The sequence below is a fragment of the Lagenorhynchus albirostris genome, chromosome X (assembly GCF_949774975.1).
Source record: "Lagenorhynchus albirostris chromosome X, mLagAlb1.1, whole genome shotgun sequence".
NCBI classification, from domain to species: Eukaryota; Metazoa; Chordata; class Mammalia; order Artiodactyla; family Delphinidae; genus Lagenorhynchus; species Lagenorhynchus albirostris.
In genome coordinates, this window is record NC_083116.1 from 38,200,855 (window position 1) to 38,208,129 (window position 7,275).

Sequence of the window (7,275 nt, forward strand, 5' to 3'; positions counted from 1 at the left end):
AACATGGTGGCGCAGTGGTTAAGAATCCACCTGCCAATGCGGGGGACAGGGGTTCGAGCCCTGGTCCGGGAAGTTCCCACATGCCGCGGAGCAACGAAGCCCGTGCACCACAACTACTGAGCCTGCGCTCTGGAGCCTGTGAACGACGACTACGGAGCCCGTGCGCCTACAGCCCGTGCTCCACAACAAGAGAAGCCACCGCAATGAGAAGCCCATGCACCACAACAAAGAGTAGCCCCCACTCGCCACAACTAGAGAAAGCACGCACGCAGCAAGGAAGACCCAACGCAGCCAAAAATAAATAAATAAAATTAATTAATTAATTTAAAAAAAAAGAAAGAAAGAAAACATGGGACTGTGCATAGGTAGGTAAGTTTGTACGTAAGGAGTTGGTGAGAGAGATATCCTTCCTGGTGGCCTATATTCTTTGTGAGTAGGAGGCAAAGTCATCTACGGAGTGCAAGGAGGAAAGTACATAGTATAGGGTCAAAATAGCTATTCTGAGGAATGGGAGAGGAAGCATTCAGTCTCTCTTGCCTTTCTTGACACCATTCTCCCATGATTTTCCCCCTAACTGCTTAGCCACTACTCATTCTGCTTAACTATCTGCTCCTCCTTTAGCTAATTTTAAAATATTGGTATTCTTCAGTGATCTGTCTTATACTCTCTTCTGTTTTTACTCTATGTTCTCTCAATGGGTGATCTCAGCCATTCCCATAGATTTAAATACCGTATTTTATTTTGATGACCCCCAAATTTAAATCTTTCAATCAGAGTTCTCCTCTGAGTTCCGGTTGTCCACTTGACACCTATATAAAGATATCTCACAAATATAGCACACTTTATGTATTCAAAACTGAAGTCTGGAGTCCCCTAATCATCTCCTTACGTTCAGTAGTGAGCACTACCATCAATCCTATTTCCTAAGCCAGAAATCGATGTGTCATCTTTGATTCTTCCTTTTCCCGTATCCTGTCCTCACTGCTCAGCAGGCTGTATCTTCAAAACATATCTTAAAGCTAGTCACACTTCTCCATCTTCATTGTCATCACTCTAACGGGACTACTTTCCACTCAAGTCTGGATTGCAATAGGACCTAATTTCTCTACTTGCATTCTTGACCCCTCTAATCCATTCTCCCACAGCAGCAAAAGTGACACTTTTAAAATGAAAGATCATGTCACTACACAGCTTAGAACCCTTTAGTTCACCTAGGGAAAAATACAAATTCTTTATCAACTGCTGGACCTTGTATAATCAAATCTCTGTCTGTTTCCCCGGAATCATCTCCCTTGTTTTAGCCCCCCTTGTCTTCTTTAAAAAGTGCTTGAAACACCTAAGCTCTCTTTCGAGACTGGGTTTTTGCACTCGCTTTTCCCTCTGCCTAGTATACTCTTACCACCATTCCTTTACATCCTTTATGTCTGAACTCAAATGCCATTTCCTTAGATACGCCTTCCCTGGCCAATCCTTCTAAATAAATTAGGTCCCTTATATTATTCTCCTTCTTAGCCTCTTGTTTGTTTACTTTGTAGAACTTACTATACTTTATAATTATTCTACTTACTTACCTTTTTTTGTCTGTCTCCTCTTTGGGCAGAGTTCAGTGGGAATGGCTAATCTCTGCTCCGCATGGTATTGGATGGGGCAGCTTGACTAGGTCTGGCCCCACTCACAAGAATGGAGCCTTCGTGCTCGCTGTCAACTGGGGCACTTTAATTCTTCTTGTGGCCTGTTTCTACATCAAGAGAGCTTGGATTTCTCTATGTAGCAGCCACGTTCTAAGAGGGTAAAAACAGAAGCTGCAAAACCTCTTAAGGTCTAGCATAGATAATTTTACAAATCATTCCTGTTCCATTCTATTAGTCAAAGCAAGTTACAGGAGCAGCCCAGATTCAAGAAGAAGAGGGGAAACTCCACTTCTTGATAGGAGGAGTAGCAAAGTCACATTACAAAAAGGGCATGCTGCATGAGAGAGATTATTACAGTCATACAATCTACCACACTCAATTATCCAAATGGTTAGCTCCTTTACCTCTTAAAGATTTTTGATCAAGTGACACTTTCTGAGTGAGGCCTTTCCTGACCACTCTATATTAAATTGCAATCCTACCTGCTCATTCACTAAGTAGTGTTTTATTTTAACACCATAGTACTTATCACCAACCAACATATATATTGTATGTATTTATTATGTCTCCTCCTTTTAGAATACAAGATCCATGAAGGCAGGAATTTTTGTCCATCTTGTTCATTGTTGTATTCCCAGAACCTACAGACTTGCTGGCATATAGTAGGCACTCAATAATTATTTAATGAATATGAGTTCAAAAATAGTGAAACCAAAAAACAAAAACAAAAACATAGTGAAACCACAGTTTTTCAAAATAATTAGAAATCTACTATAAGACTATTAAAGAATTTATAACTCATTAGAAATTTATAACTCATTATAAAATGTTTTCCCTCCTTTTCATTTCCCTGATTTCTTGGTAAACCTTGAATAAGTTGTTATCTGCAGATCTTATCTGCCCACCAGCAAAAGAACATACATAATAAAACAGTGAACTTTATTAGAGAAAAGCATGGATTATCTCAGTAAGGGAGTTTTGGGGGAATCCTATGAGATGAGATGTGAGATCCTATGAGGTGAGATACAAGGCCATTCTCAGTTCATTATTTTGTACCTTGTGCCCAATTTACACCCACTGGAGACAGCTAGTTAAAGTTCCAGGGAGATTTCTTTTTTGGTCTGGAAAATTGGTGAAGATGAAAATCTCATTGTCCAGTTGCAAAAATAAAAAATCCAAGAGCCTCAAGAGGACAGAGAAAGTGTCTTTCAGGAAGGAAGTGATTCAAAGGTAGCATTATATATCATTTCCAGTTATCCCTAGATTGAGATCAGAAATTGGTCCAGTGCCCTATCCTTATCAGGACAAAGAGAATACAGGAACAAATCCAAATGTCTGACTAAATATATATCCCCCCTCCCCACAAAGGAAAGTGTTGGTGGTGCTAGCACCATAGAAAAACCCATCAAAGAAAACAAATTGAAAGAAGATGAATTGGGGGTGAAAGTAGGGTTGTAGGGAAGATAAGTCTTATACAATAAATTTTTAATTGAAGAAGCCTTCAATATTACCAGGATATACACAGATAAAATAGCCTGTCTCCCCCTATATCTGCCCATATCCAACAAACTTTTTTTTTTAATATATTTATTTATTTTTGGCTGCACTGGGTCTTCGTTGCCGTGTGAGGGCTTTCTCTCTAGTTGTGGTGAGCGGGGGCTACTCTTAGTTATAGTGCACGGGCTTCTCATTGCGGTGGTTTCTCTTGTTATGGAGCACGGTCTCTAGGTGCGTGGGCTTCAGTAGTTGTGGCATGAGGGCTCAGTAGTTGTGGCACACGGGCTTAGTTGCTCCGCGGCATGTGGGATCTTCCTGGACCAGGGATCAAACCCGTGTCCCCTGCATTGGCAGGCGGATTCTTAACCACTGCGCCACCAGGGAAGCCCCCAGCAAACTTTTTATTCAGTGTGATTTTTTAAACAGTTTTATTGAGACATGTCACATACCACACAATTCACCCATTTAAAGGCTTTAGTATATTCATAGAGTTGTGCAACCATCACTACAATCAGTGTGGAACATTTTCACTACCCCAAAAAGAAATCTCATACCAAATAGCAATCATTGCCCCACACCTCCCTGGATCCTGGCAACTATTAATCTGCTTTCTGTCTCTGTGGATTTACCTACAGTGGACATTTCATATAAGTGGTCCTTTTTGACTGGTGCCTCTCAGCATAATGTTTTCAAAGTTCATCCATATTATAGCATGTATCAGTACTTCATTTCTTTTCATGGCCAAATAATATTTTATTGCATGGATATACCACATTTTATCTATCCATTCATTAGTAGATGGACGTTTGAGTTGTTTCCACTTTTTGCCTCTAATAAATTATGGTGCTATGAACATATGTGTACAAGTTTTTTTGTGGGCATATGTTTTCATTTCTCTTGGGTATGTACCTAGGAGAAGAATTGCTGGGTCATTTGGCAACCCTTTGCTTAACATTTCAAGGTACTGCCAGACTATTTCCAAAGCAGCCGTGCCAAGTCATATTCCCATCAGCGATGTATAAGTGTTCCTGTTTCTCTATATCCTCACCAACACTTGTTATTAGAATCTGACTTTTTGGTTATAGCCATCCTACTGTTTGTGAAGTAGCATCTCATTGTGGTTTTGGTTTGCATTTCCTTGATTGCTAAAGACACTGAGTATCTTTTCATGTGCTTATTGACCATAGGTATTTCTTCTTTGGAGAAATGTCTATTCAGATCCTTTGCCCATTTTTACTTAGGTTGTTTGTCTTTTTTTGTTGAATTGTAAGAATTCTTCATATATTCTAGATACAAGTTCCTTATCAGATATATGGTTTACAAAATGTTTCTCCCATTCTGTGGATTGTCTTTCTACTTTCTTGGTGCTGTCCTTTGAAGTACAAAATTTTAAATTTTTGTTGATATCCAATTATTTATTTCTTCTTTGGCTTTTGGTGCCATATCTAAGAAACCATTGCCTATCCCAAGGTCTTAAAGATTTATGTTTATGTTTTCTTCTAAGAGTTTTATAGTTTTAGCTCTTATCTTTAGTTATTTAATCCATTTTGAATTAATTTTTGTATATGCTGTGTGGTAGGTGTCCAGCTTTACTCTTTTGCATGTGGATATCCGTTTAAAGCTGTCCCAGTACCATTTGCTTTAAAGGCTATTCTTTCCCCATTGAATTGTGTTGGTACCCTTGTCAAAAATAATTTGGCTGTAAATGTGAGGGTTTACTTCTGGACTCCTAATTCTGTTCCATTGATCTATATGTCTATCCTTAGGCCAGTACAACACTGTCTTGTTTACAGTAGCTTTGTAGTATGTTTTGAAATCAGGAAGTGTGAGCCTTCCAAATTGGTTCTTCTTTTTCAAGATTGTTTTGGCTATTCTATTACATTTTCATATGAACTCTTGGACAAACCTGTCAACTTCTCAAAAAAAAAAAAAAGCCAGCTGGGATTTTGATAGGAATTGCACTGAAACAATTGATCAATTTGGGAGGTATTGTCCTCTTAACAATATTAATAAGTCTTCCAATCCATGAACATGGGATATATTTTTCCATTTCTTTAAGTTTTCTTCAATTTCAACAAGATTTTGTAGTTTTCAGAGTATAAATTTGGCACTCTTGTTTTGCATTTTTTCCTAAGTATTTTATTCTTTTTGATGCTATTTTAAATGGAATTGCTTTCTTAATTTCATTTTGGACTTTTTATTGCTAGTTCATATACGTGAAATTGATTTTTGTATATTGATTTTATCTCCTGCAACTTTGCTGAATTATTAGCTCTAGTAGTTCTCTGTTTTGTGGACCCCTTAGGATTTTCTCTTGCAACCTGCAAGTAAAGATATTTTACTTATTCCTTTTAAATATGAATGTCTTTTATTTCATTTTCTTGCCTAATTATCTTAGCTTAAAACCTCCAGAACAATATTGAGTAAAAGTCTATTGTTCCTGATCTTAGGGGGAAAGCTTTCAGTTTTTCATCATTGAGTATGTTAGCTGTGGGGTTTTCATAGATGTCCTTTATCAGAGTGAGGAAGTCCTGTTCTATTCCTACTATGTTGAGCATTTTTATCATGAAAAGCGTATTGAATTTTTTCAAATGTTTTTTCTGCATCTATTGAATTTTGATCATGTGATTTTTATCCTTTATTCTGTTGATTTATTCAGCATGATTTTTTAATAAATTTATTTATTTTATTTTTAAATTTATTTTTGGCTGCATTGGGTCTTCGTTGCTGCACGCGGTGAAGTTGTGGCGAGCAGGGGCTACTCTTCGTTGTGGTGTGTGGGCTTCTCATTGCGGTGGCTTCTCTTGTTGTGGAGCACGGGCTCTAGGCATGCGAGCTTCAGTAGTTGTGGCAGCTGGGCTCAGTAGTTGTGGCTCACGGGCTCTAGAGCACAGGCTCAGTAGTTGTGGCGCACGGGCTTAGTTGCTCCATGGCATGTGGGATCTTCCTGGAGCAGGGCTTGAACCCGTGTCCCCTGCATTGACAGGTGGATTCTTAACCACTGTGCCACTAGGGAAGCCCCTATTCAGCATGATTTTAAAGAATATGTTATATTGTAAGAACTACTGGAGGAGTCCTCTAGCCATACAGTATGAAAGTTCCTTTAAAGTAACCAACAGTATGCTTCATAGGACATTGTTAAACCCTTAAAGACATCCTTGGGAGCAGGGTAAGTGGGTAGCCAATATGAAGAGTGGTTGGGAGATATGCCAAGGTACTCCTCCACAAACATCCTGTGATAAAAACAAAATTTTAATCACATGACTTGAAAAATCTCTTTTTATGTTTTAGGGAAGTTACAGAGAGGGGATGCTAAAAAGTTAGTAAACTCCATTGCTGTATGCAGAGTAAGCTAAATTAGCCAGAAATGCATGTCGGGTACTCCTGTTTCTCCCAGAGAGTAAAGATAAATATGGCTGGGTGGAGTCTGAGTGATCCTCCACGTCAAGGCTGAAAGGCGATCACACTTGAGAAGCTTGCTTGAGGGGGAGAGAGCTCAGATATGATGTAGTCAGTGGGATAATTTCCTGAGAAAGAAGAAACTCAACGAGAGGTTTCCACCTCCTGGCCTGACTGAAGATAAGGGAAAGAGATAATAGAGTACCTTGATTAAGGGCACCATCATTGACATGGATGCCTTGGTTTGAACCCCAGCTCTGCCACTTACTAGTTGATGCCCTTACCTCTCTGATCTTCAGTTTTCTCATCTATGTAAAGGGCGCAGAGCTGTTAAGAGTAAATGAAATTGTGTTTTAAAGCCTCTAGCAAATTTCCCAGAACATAATAGTTATAAAAATTGACATTCCCTTTCCTCCTCTACTCAGGAAAGAATGTTACTGAATGGAGAGGTTAACCTCAGGTCACAGGGTGAAGGAGTCAGGAGTAAGAAGGTGATTTTATCTAACTTTCCAGATGAAAGGTGATGAACCCTGGAGAGGTAAGTTTGGGGTCATGAGAGTGCAATTTAAATTCTTTGTACAAGAATGAAATTAAGAAAAAGTATTTGGTATCAGAGTACTTTCAGATGCATGTAAACAAGCTGATTTACAGGATAAAATAATGTATTTTCTCACGTAATAGGACATCCAGATGTAGTGTGTGCTACAAGGTTAGTTGATTCGGCAGCTGGATAATTTTGTGAAGGACA